This window comes from Triticum urartu, chromosome 7 (genome assembly GCF_003073215.2).
Source record: "Triticum urartu cultivar G1812 chromosome 7, Tu2.1, whole genome shotgun sequence".
NCBI classification, from domain to species: domain Eukaryota; kingdom Viridiplantae; phylum Streptophyta; class Magnoliopsida; order Poales; family Poaceae; genus Triticum; species Triticum urartu.
The window spans coordinates 78,382,976-78,395,604 of record NC_053028.1 but is presented as its reverse complement, the minus strand read 5'-3'; positions in this window follow the sequence as shown (position 1 = coordinate 78,395,604).

Below are 12,629 nucleotides of genomic sequence, written 5' to 3'. Positions count from 1 at the left end.
GGTACTCGTTTGATATTTTGATAAGATGTATGTTGTCTAGCCTCTAGTGGTGTTATGTGAACGTCGACTACATAACACTTCACCATTATTTGGGCCTAGAGGAAGGCATTGGGAAGTAATAAGTAGATGATGGGTTGCTAGAGTGACAGAAGCTTAAACCCTAGTTTATGCGTTGCTTCGTAAGGGGCTGATTTGGATCCATATGTTTCATGCTATGGTTAGGTTTACCTTAATACTTTTGTTGTAGTTGCGGATGCTTGCAATAGAGGTTAATCATAAGTGGGATGCTTGTTCAAGTAAGAACATCACCCAAGCACCGGTCCACCCACATATCAAATTATCAAAGTATCGAACGCGAATCATATAAACGTGATGAAAACTAGCTCGACGATACTCCCATGTGTCCTCGGGAGCGCTTTTCCTATTATAAGAGTTTGTTCCGGCTTGCCCTTTGCTACAAAAAGGATTGGTCCACCTTGCTGCACTTTATTTACTTTTGTTACTTGTTGCTCGGTACAATTTATCTTATCACAGAACTATCTGTTACCACTTATTTTAGTACTTGCAGAGAATACCTTGCTGAAAACCACTTATCATTTCCTTCTGCTCCTCATTGGGTTCGACACTCTTACTTATCGGAAGGACTACGATAGATCCCCTATACTTGTGGGTCATCACCCACGTTTCCGCTAATTTTAGCCGTGGGCTTGTTCACAATTTTTACGAGGGGGTGGTTGTTCATTTAATGGAGGGACTTGTAGTACCACACTTGAACGATACAAAATGCGACCTGGCACACCATAACACCACTTGGAACAAGCGGGTAGCTATCTGAAAAAACAATCAACAACTAAAAAAACCGCGACCTGGCATGTAGTAGTACACAATTTTAAACGATTGTTTTGATGGAGTGAAAAAGGAAAACTACCCCACTACGTATATATAGGCCGGAGCCTCCGCGCTTGCTTGCTAGGGTTGCTCTATTCACACACTGTCATCCTCTCCAGATCTAAACAAGATAGGGGTAGTAACACTGTCTTTCTCCCTTCAAAAAACACTGGCTTTCTATCCTCACCGCTGGTTACAGATCCAGACGTATCCCCCTCCATCGGTGAAGGGGAGGAGGGGCAGCATTTAGGCCGTCATCGACAGCGAGGGAGGAGACCCACTGCCGGCCGCATCGTTATCTCTAGCCGAGCGCTGGCGCGGGAGGTCCTCCGATCCCTTCGTCGTTGCCTGTGGGAAGATCCGGCCTCTCGCCGCCCACCTATCCATATCCCGATGACCTTCAGGTATATCTTCATTCGAAACCGCCTTAGCTCTACTTCCCTAGCTCGCTACGTCGCTGCATGTGCATCATTTTCTACCTCTCAGCCGCTCTTGATCGGATGGTCCAACATCACATATTTTTTTTCTTCTATTGTTAGAGGTAAAGCTACTTCATGGAGTCGAATCTTGTACTCCCTCCGTCCGAAAATACTTGTCATTGAAATGGATGTATCTAGATGTATTTTAGTTCTAGACACATCCATTTTGATGACAAGTAATTCCAGACAGAGGGAGTACTTGGTTCAAACAAGAAATAAAGTGGGGGTGGGGGAATTTAGTATGTACATCGAACTTGGTACAAACAGAGGAAAGGGAGTGAAAGTAGTACAGACTGGTCATCCAACCGGTCTCTTGGTCGAAAAGGGAAATATAGGGGTAACGCTGTACATAGTGGTATGACCAGGACTAGATTTGCTATCCACACATAGGAGTAGGTGGCTAGAGTGAACAAAAATGGGACCAACCCAGATATGTTTCTTGGATGTTTGTTTCTCGGGGCAACAAACTATGAGTCACCACTTTATGCCCCTGTTTACGTACATGGTGCTGGACTGCTGGTGCACCCACTGTCCCATGCCCTTATACCAAATATTTAGGCTCCGTTCAGAATAAAGGGGCAGAAAACATAGGTCTTGATGAAAATAGAGGAATAGGAAAGGAATGTAGGTATAAAACTATGGAACAGTGAACCAGAGGAAACTCTCAAGAGAATGTGTTCGGATGGACTACGAAATGTACAGATTTGTTTTTTTAGAGTAGCATGCTTGGTAGTATGAGATGCTATTTGTTTATTCAGCTGCACAGTGACTACTCTTGTCCTGACCTCACGTACCACACATAGGTTGATTTTTTTATCCCGGCAACACAACATAGCAACCTATCTAATGCATGGTAGCGAGCGCCTGCCTCAGGCTTCCACCCAAAAAATGAGCAGTGCGTGGATGTTTCTAATCCTATGGAATCAGTACTACCAGACCATCTTTCCTATGAAACACTATTCACCTTTCCCGTGTTCCGAACGGTTGGAAGGGAAAGAATACCATAGGAATTGTGTTCCTATGAAAATCCTGCACCAAACCTGTGAACCGAACGCAGCCTTAGCTGTTCTTAATCTAATGTCCCTGGTAAAAATGAAGCCATGCCACTGTTATAAGCCATGACAAGTTTAGCCAAATGTTTTTGCCTGTAATTGTTTGAGACTCTGACTGTTTCCTCTATGCCTTTTTGTGCAAACAGGGATATCCAATTCACCTGGTTGCTGTTGTGACCTTTTGGTGCACTGCACAAAACTCTTCTTAAAAGAAGTGACTTTTGTGCTGTTTAACTGGAATGTCAGAATGGAACAGTTGATTCATTTTGGTGGAACTGCACAAAGGGAGATCTGTGTTCCAATCTTCATCATCCATATTTGCGCCATAACCTTCCTTTAGGTATGAATGATATTTAATGCATGTGTTCATCTCTATTTACCGACTGCCATGAGAAAATAATGTTGTTTTTACTAGTACACTTGTACTCCCTCACGGACAAAACCAATTCTGAATTAGAAGGCCAATCATGTACTTGGTTTCACCAACTGGTGAGGAGAAAGAGAAATAGAGCATGAAGAGGAGGAAGAAGAAGAATAAACAGTGCCAAGGCGATCTTGCTGAAGCCAGAGGCCTCAGTCGAGGCCATTCAAGGGCTCCGGCAACGACTACCTTACATGTGAGACGATCCTCCAGGGAGCCCTTCCACTTTTGTTGTCTCACTTAATTAATTAGGAGTACTTAAGTACCACTAATTTATTACTGCCTAATTTTCCTGTTAGAGTTAAACAAATCTTTAGTAGGACCCTATGCTGAATCATGTACGTGTGTATGTTTGTCTATGGAGGTGAATCATGTGGTGGAGTAGGGAGGGAATATTATTAGTGTCATGACATAATAGTGCTATTATTTTGCATGTCAATTTATTGCCATTGGTTCAATGAGGCAATGTTTTGCGTATTGTCCATCATGAATTTGATGCTACTGTTTGAGTAATATGATAATGTCTTCCTATCCTTTCTCACTAAGCTAATGAAGGTTTTACCTTGTTCCTACTTGTGCAAACAGGGATCATGTTGTGCCAATCATACATTTTAGTGGAACTACACAAGACAATACAATGAACTGTATCCCAGCTAGTGCTTTAACTCTGCTGGAAGTTCTTGATAATCTTTCGATATAATCTCAGCACTGGTAAACAAGAGTGATTTCAACCATACATTTGAAGTGCACAAAAATATATACTATTGTGTGATTCCAGTGAGTGCTTTATCATCTCTTATGGGACTACATGAATAAGCTTTTTTCTCAGGTTGGTACGGGCCTAAGGCCTTCATCCATATTAGTTTGCTGTCATCTCTATTTGTATCGTGCTACTATCATGAGAAACTCCTTTATCTTTGCACGTTAAAGTTTTGCAACCTATGATAAATGGCAATGCTTTGAGTGTTGAGTTGAGCTAATTGGCACTGATTAAATAAACTAATACCTCTCTTTAAGCAAGACTACTATGTTGCTAACTTTACCCATTAAGATAATGAGGGTGCTTCTATTTGTTAGTGTATGTTTCATCAACTAGTCCCACTATTACAGTAATCTCACTCTCTCAATATATGTGCCAATAGGGATGCTCGATTTTGGTGGAATTGCACAAAAACTTTGGGTGCTTCATTGCCTCGACAGCTTCCATCCTTTCCTGTCAGTCGCTAATCCCCGCTTGCTTTCTTCCTTTGCTGTCAGTCGCTTGGCTTATCTCGGCTTCCAGTTAAAGGAAATAGTAATTTGATATGCTACCTCACACAGGTTGGTACTGGTATTTATCCTGATTATTGTGCCTGTCATATGTATTGGTAATTTGGTATTGTGCTACTGTTTGCCGATTTCATAAAGGAGTAATTTGGAGCCTGAACTCGAAGGCAAATCATTACATCGGGTGATTTCAGTAGAACTGCACAAAATGATCAGATGGACAGGTACTTATGCTGCTGCTATGTACTCCAAAGTTCACTCAGACAAGCATCGATGTTGACAAGAAGTGCATATATTCATTCGAGTATCAACCGGCGTCAACCAATTGTCAAACTCCAAGTATTAGGAGAGTGAACGCCAAAAATATTGCTTGGTGCATAGCCCAGAAAAATGCAGTCCAGTCTTTGGTCCCAACTTGTGCCTTTTGGTTATCGGCACATATGGTAGCGAACTATATGGCATGGAGTCTAAAGATTCCAGACAAGTTGGTTGACGCGTATATTCATCTGGCACTTAATCAGTCTGCATGCCAAGGATGCTCCATTTCAGTTGAACTGCATAAAAAATTTGGGTGGTTCATTTTCTCAACCGCCTCCTTTCTCGTCTGCAATGTAGAATTTTGGCGAGATACAAGACCAAGATGAGCCAGTAAACTAGTTGGATGAAAGTAGTGGCCAAGTTTCTCAAACCTCCCTTGGCACGAGGCCACTATTTGAGGATAAACCTACAAGCAAAGTTCAGATTATCTGTGCTGCCTCTTATGTACTCGAAAGTTTACTCGTACAAGAACTAATTTTAGCAAGAAGTACCTCGGATTGAACACCATTTACCAGTCTGTACCCTAGGTAATTAAAGTTCGTCCATGGATCATATTGGCTGTGATATCAATCATTTGGATGCATAAACATACTGAACATGTGTATATCTGAATCTTTTTTTGAATTATGTATGAATATTGTCGCGTGATCTATCAATCATTTGGATGCATAGATATGCCGAGCTTGTGTATATATGAATCTTTTGAGTTGCTGATAGTGAATGTTGGCTATGAATATGAATGTGTCCTGTGAACCTGAGTTTGATATGAATGTTTACCTTTTATGTTGTATTTGTGTGTGAACTTGTTAGTATGCCTACTGTGAGGTATAAAACGCAGGTCTCTTATAAAAGCAATGCGGTGTCCAATTTATGTTTTCCCTTCTAACCACATTATATATATATATATTTATATTATTACTATTATCGTATATTTTATAGAGACTTATATATACATTATAAAAACATCCCACATGTTATTAACTTATAAAAGTAAATGTTTAATGGAAGTTGGCAAGGAAAATCCTGGTTGTTTTTGACTCACAGGCAAGGAAAATCCTGGTGATTGTGTACAAAAGCTTGCGAAGATTTTAAGGACCACTTTAATAATAACACGCTCATTTTTATTTTGAGCAATAACTCGCTAATTTCTTAATTATATATATATAAAATGTGCCTCTCCGGTTTATTCTTTGATATTAATTGCTCCTTCTAACATAACATTATATATATAACGATCCCACCTAATACGTGTATTTCAAGGAAGTGCAAATGGGCTAGGATTTCTTAGAAAATATAAATGGGCCTGATTGACACGAAATTATTCGTTCACCCAGCCCAGCAAATGGACTGTACATTCTAGAAAGCATGGGTAAAATATATGCCACATTTTTGCAGGCTGACATGTGGGCCAATAGGTCGAAGCCTAGACAGGGCGTTGTCAACTTGGTCAACAAATGATTGTGTCATCCACAGCCATTGGATTTATATCCAACGAACGGCATGCACCTTCAATCTCTCGTCTTCTTCCTCCAGTGTCGCCGGGACCGCCTGGTCCGGCCTCTGGCGGCTAGCGGCTTTGCTTAGCACGGATCGCTGCGAAGCGCTACCCCACTGCCGGCCAAGCTACCCCTCCACCCCTCGACACCTCCTGTTATTCTCCACAGACTACCGCCCCACGCCGCAACAGAACTAGTTATAACCCTTCTCCTCCTCTCAATCTGCGACTCCACTGCCGCGTTTTCCCATCTCTGAGTCGTTCCCGTCCGGGGCCTCGCCGTCGTCCACCGCCTCACTATGTTTGGTGCGGCGTGGTCAACAAACGAGAGTCATCAGAAGAGGACTGTACGTGGAGAGCCTGACGGCTGGGACCCACGAGGTCCATGGTCGCACGCAAGGAAAGTTCCTCCTTATTAAGCTGAAAAAAATGTTTCCTCCACCTGACAGCTGGGACCCACCAGCTGTATCTTCGTTGACAGCTGGACCCATCAGATTTGGTGACTGACTTGTGGGCCTACTAAGCGGACATGTACGCACGGCTTTGTCAACTTAATCAACAAATGATTCTAGCAGCTGGACCGTTGGATGTTAATCTAACAGCCGTGCTCCTTCTTCAACCTCTGTTCTTGCTCCTGTCTCCCGTGGGCGGCACCGCGGTTGTGCTGCCGCGCACCTGAACCAGTGAAGTTTCCCACTCCTCTCCATCCGCGACTCCACTGCCCCGTCTTCCCCATCTCCGGGTCGTTCCAGTCTGGGTGCGCTCGGCACAGTGTGGTCAATGTGGTCAACACCGAGAGTCATCGGAAGATGACTGTACATGAGAGGCTGATAGTGGGGACGCACCACGCCCATGGACTCATGCATGCAACGGAACGCGGCGAGGTCAACGTGGTCAAGGAACGACTTCCATCGGAAGTATACTGTACGTGGAGAGTCTCAGCTGGGTCCATGGCCGTAGCAAGTAAGTGCCTCCTTATTACGCAGAAAATAATGATTCCTCCAACTGACAGCAGGGACCCACTGGATGGGCCACCGTATTTTGCGAAAAAAACGTTTGCCCCCTGACTGCTGGGACCCACCTGATGGGCCACCGTATTTCGCAAAAAAACATTCCCCCCACTGTCAGCTCAGACCCACCGGAAGTGCCTCCTTATTACGCACAAAAAAATGAATACTTCCCCGGCTAGCTGGGACCCACCTTGGTGGGAGGCTGACTTGTGGGCCTACTAAGTTGACGGGGATGAAGGGCTTTGTCAACTTAGTCAATATGAACGATTCTAGATCCAGTGACCGTACGATGTCCATCCAACGACCGTAGTGCTTCTTCAACCTCTGGTCTTCTTGCTCAAGCCGCCCAAAGCAGCGCCGGTCGTGCCGCATGCTCTTGCCTCCCGTGGCCGGCTGTGCTGCCACGGAGGCCTCACCGCCCCCTACTATTCCCACCGCTGGCCAGGCCCTGCGGCGACGACAGCCTCACACCGCAGCCGAACCAGTGAACCCTCGTACTCCTCTCCGCGCGGGCTTCCACTGCCGCGTCTTCCCCGGCTCCGCGTCGTCCCCTTCCTAGGCCTCACCGTCGTCCACCACCGTGGTGCTCTCCGCGCGGCATGGTCAACATGGTCAAGGAACGACTTCCATCGGAAGAGTACTGTACGTGGAGAGGCTGACAGCTGGGTCCACAGCCACAACCCAGTTTTTTTGAGATTTGCCAAGTAAGTCGCTTTGTCAGGCCTGTTGGGCTGCAAATCTTTCAAGACAAGGAGAGCTTTCATTCGGCTGGCCGAGAAAATGGCCCATCAGTAATGAGAAATGGGCTGTACATTTTTCAAACACATCAAACCGGCAATTCGTTTCAAATATCATTTTTTATTTCGAGATTTTAAATTACATTAATTTTTATGCGTGGAGAATTTGTTGGATTTTATATCGATATACATTTATTTTTAAAATCAGTTTGAATGTGAGTCAAAATTTCAGTATTAAAAACAGTTCAGACCACACCGAAATATGCAAAATTTCGTATAATTTTTTAACCGTGGCCACAATATGGATTGTAATGCTAACAAAAAGAATATGAGCTCCAAAAAAAAACTTAAGAATTAGCAAATGGGATGTAAATTATTAGAAATAATGGCAGATGGGCTGTATGCTGTTTTCCATAGATTTGAGGCTTTCCTAAAAAAAGGTTGACGCACAAGCAGTGACTGTTGGATGTCCATCAAACGACCGTCGTGCTTCTTCAATCTCTGCTCTTCCTGCTCCAGCCACTCAAACAAGCACCGGCGGGACTGCCTGCTCCCTCCTCCCCGCGGCCGGCTGTGCTGCCGCGCAGGCCTCACCGCCCCACCGTACTCCCATCGCTGGCCTAGCCATCCCTCTACTCACCCACACCGGCTGTTATTCTCCGGCGACGGCAGATGAACCAGTAAACCCTCATACAGTCGTACTCCCCTTCGCGTGGGAAACAACTGCCGAGTCTTCCCTGCCTCCGTGTCGTTCCCTTCCTAGGCCTCGCCGTCATCCACCGCCCTGGTGCTCTCGGCGCGGCCTGGTCAACGTGGTCAACGACCGACATGCATCTGAAGTGGACTGTACGTGGAGAGGCCGACAGCTGGGTCCATGGCCGCACGCAAGGAAATGCCTCCTTATTACGCGCAAAATAATAATTCCTCCACCTGACATCAGGGACCCACCGAAAGCGCCTCTGTATTTCGTGAAAAAAACGTTACCGCCGCTGACAGCTCGGACCCACCAGCTATATCTTCGCACGCAAGGAAGTGCCTCCTTATTACGCACAAAAAAATGAATACTCCCCCTGTTAGCCGGGACCCAGTATAGTGGCAGGCTGCCTTGTGGGCCTACTAAGTTGACGGGGACGGAGGGCTTTGTCAACTTAGTCAATATGCACGATTCTAGCTCCAGTGACCGTACGATGTCCATCCAATGGCCGTAGTGCTTCTTCAAGCTCTGGTCTTCTTGCTCCAGCTGCCCAAACCAGCGCCGGTCGTGCCTCGTGCTCCTGTCTCCCATGGCCGGCTGCGATGCGGCGGAGGCCTCACCGCCCCTACTACTCCCACCACTGGCCAGGCCATCCCTCTACTCACCTACACCCCCTGTTATTCTGCGGCGACGGCAGCCTCACATCGTAGTGAACCAGTGAACCCTCGTACTCCTCTACACGTGGGCATCCACTGCCGCGTCTTCCCCGGCTCCGCGTCGTCCCCTTCCTAGGCCTCACCGTCGTCCACCGCCCTGGTGCTCTCGGCGCGGCATGGTCAACGTGGTCAAGGAACGGTTTCCATCGGTCGTGGATTGTACGTGGAGAGGCTGACAGCTGGGTCCACGGCTGCAACAAGGAAGTGCCTCCTTATTACGTGCAAAATAATTATTCCTCCACCTGACAGCGGGGACCCACCGGACGGGCCACCGTATTTCGCGGAAAAAATGTTTGCCCCTGACTACTGGGACCCACCAGCTACATCTTCGCACGCAAGGAAGTGCGTCCGGGCAAAAAAAAACGATTCGCCCCCTGACTGCTGGGAACCACCAGCTACATCTTCGCAGGCAAGGAAGTGCCTGACAGTCGGGACCCACCTGGTCGAAGCGTACGTAGCGTTTGAAGGACATATGCCCTAGAGGCAATAATAAAGTTATTATTTATTTCCTTATATCATGATAAATGTTTATTATTCATGATAGAATTGAATTATCCGGAAACATAATACTTGTGTGAATACATAGACAAACTAAACGTCACTAGTGTGCCTCTACTTGACTAGCTCGTTAATCAAAGATGGTTATGTTTCCTAACCATCGACATGTGTTGTCATTTGATTAACGGGATCACATCATTAGGAGAATGATGTGATTGACATGACCCATTCCATTAGCTTAGCACCCGATTGTGTAGTATGTTGCTATTGCTTTCTTCATGACTTATACATGTTCCTATGACTATGAGATTATGCAACTCCCGTTTGCCGGAGGAACACTTTGTGTGCAACCAAACATCACAACGTAACTGGGTGATTATAAAGGAGCTCTACATGTGTCTCCAAAGGTACATGTTGGGTTGGCATATTTTGAGATTAGGATTTGTCACTCCGGTTGTCGGAGAGGTATCTCTGGGCCCTCTCGGTAATGCACATCACATAAGCCTTGCAAGCATTGCAACTAATGAGTTAGTTGCGAGATAATGTATTACAAAACGAGTAAAGAGACTTGCCGGTAACGAGATTGAACTAGGTATTGAGATACCGACGATCGAATCTCGGGCAAGTAACATACCGATGACAAAGGGAACAATGTATGTTGTTATGCGGTCTGACCGATAAAGATCTTCGTAGAATATGTAGGAGCCAATATGAGCATCCAGGTTCCGCTATTGGTTATTGACCGGAGACATGTCTCGGTCATGTCTACATTGTTCTCGAACCCGTAGGGTCCGCACGCTTAACGTTATGATGACATTTTCATTATGAGTTTATATATTTTGATGTACCGAAGTTTGTTCAGAGTCCCGGATGTGATCACGGACATGACGAGGAGTCTCGAAATGGTCGAGACATAAAGATTGATATATTGGAAGCCTATGTTTGGACATTGGAAGTGTTTCGGGTGAAATCGGCATTTTACCGGAGTACCGGGAGGTTATCGGAACCCCCGGTAACCTAATGGGCCTTAATGGGCCTAGTGTAAGAAGAGGAGAGGAGGCCTAGGGGCTTTCGCGCGCCCCTTCCCCCCAACTCCGAATTGGACAAGGAGGGGGGGGGGTGGTGCCCCCTTTCCTTTCTTCCCTCTCCTCCTTCCCCCCAAGTCCTAATCCAACTAGGGAAAGGGGGGGGAGTTCTACTCCCGGTAGGAGTAGGACCCCTCCTGCGCGCCTCCTCCTAGGGCCGGCCGCACCCCCTTGCTCCTTTATATACGGGGGCAGGGGGGCACCTCTAGACACACAAGTTGATCTTCAAGATCGTTCTCTTAGCCGTGTGCGGTGCCCCCCTCCACCATAGTCCTCGATAATATTGTAGTGGTGCTTAGGCGAAGCCTAGCGATAGTAGAACATCAAGATCGTCACCACGCCATCGTGCTGACGGAACTCTTCCCTGACACTTTGCTGGATCGGAGTCCGGGGATCGTCATCGAGCTGAACGTGTGCTAGAACTCGGAGGTGCCGTAGTTTCGGTGCTTGATCGGTCAGGCCGTGAAGATGTACGACTACATCAACCGCGTTGTCATAACGCTTCCGCTGTCGGTCTACGAGGGTACGTAGACAACACTCTCCCCTCTCGTTGCTATACATCACCATGATCTTGCGTGTGCGTAGGAATTTTTTTGAAATTACTACGTTCCCCAACAGTGGCATCCGAGCCTAGGTTTTATGTGTTGATGTTATATGCACGAGTAGAACACAAGTGAGTTGTTGGCGATATAAGTCATACTGCTTACCAGCATGTCATACTTTGGTTCGGCGGTATTGTTGGATGAAGCGGCCCGGATCGACATTACGCGTACGCTTACGCGAGACTGGTTCTACCGACGTGCTTTGCACACAGGTGGCTAGCGGGTGTCAGTTTCTACAACTTTAGTTGAACCAAGTGTGGCTACGCCTGGTCCTTGCGAAGGTTAAAGCAGCACCAACTGGACAAACTATCGTTGTGGTTTTGATGCGTAGGTAAGATTGGTTCTTGCTTAAGCCCGTAGCAGCCACGTAAAACTTGCAACAACAAAGTAGAGGACGTCTAACTTGTTTTTGCAGGGCATGTTGTGATGTGATATGGTCAAGACATGATGCTAATTTTTATTGTATGAGATGATCATGTTTTGTAACCGAGTTATCGGCAACTGGCAGGAGCCATATGGTTGTCACTTTATTGTATGCTATGCAATTGCGCTGTAATGCTTTACTTTATCACTAAGCGGTAGCGATAGTCGTGGAAGCATAAGATTGGCGAGACGACAACGATGCTACGATGGTGATCAAGGTGTCGCGCCGGTGACGATGGTGATCATGACGGTGGTTCGAAGATGGAGATCACAAGCATAAGATGATGATGGCCATATCATATCACTTATATTGATTGCATGTGATGTTTATCTTTTATGCATCTTATCTTGCTTTGATTGACGGTAGCATTTTAAGATGATCTCTCACTAATTATCAAGAAGTGTTCTCCCTGAGTATGCACCGTTGCGAAAGTTCTTCGTGCTGAGACACCACGTGATGATCGGGTGTGATAGGCTCTACGTTCAAATACAACGGATGCAAAACAGTTGCACACGCGGAATACTCAGGTTATACTTGACGAGCCAAGCATATACAGATATGGCCTCAGAACACGGAGACCGAAAGGTCGAGCGTGAATCATATAGTAGATATGATCAACATAGTGATGTTCACCAATGAAACTACTCCATCTCACGTGATGATCGGACATGGTTTAGTTGATTTGGATCACGTGATCACTTAGAGGATTAGAGGGATGTCTATCTATGTGGGAGTTCTTTAGTAATATGATTAATTGAACTTAAATTTATCATGAACTTAGTACCTGATAGTATCTTGCTTGTTTATGTTTGATTGTAGATAGATGGCCCGTGCTGTTGTTCCGTTGAATTTTAATGCGTTCCTTGAGAAAGCAAAGTTGAAAGATGATGGTAGCAATTACACGGACTAGGTCCATAATTTGAGGATTATCCTCATTACTGCAC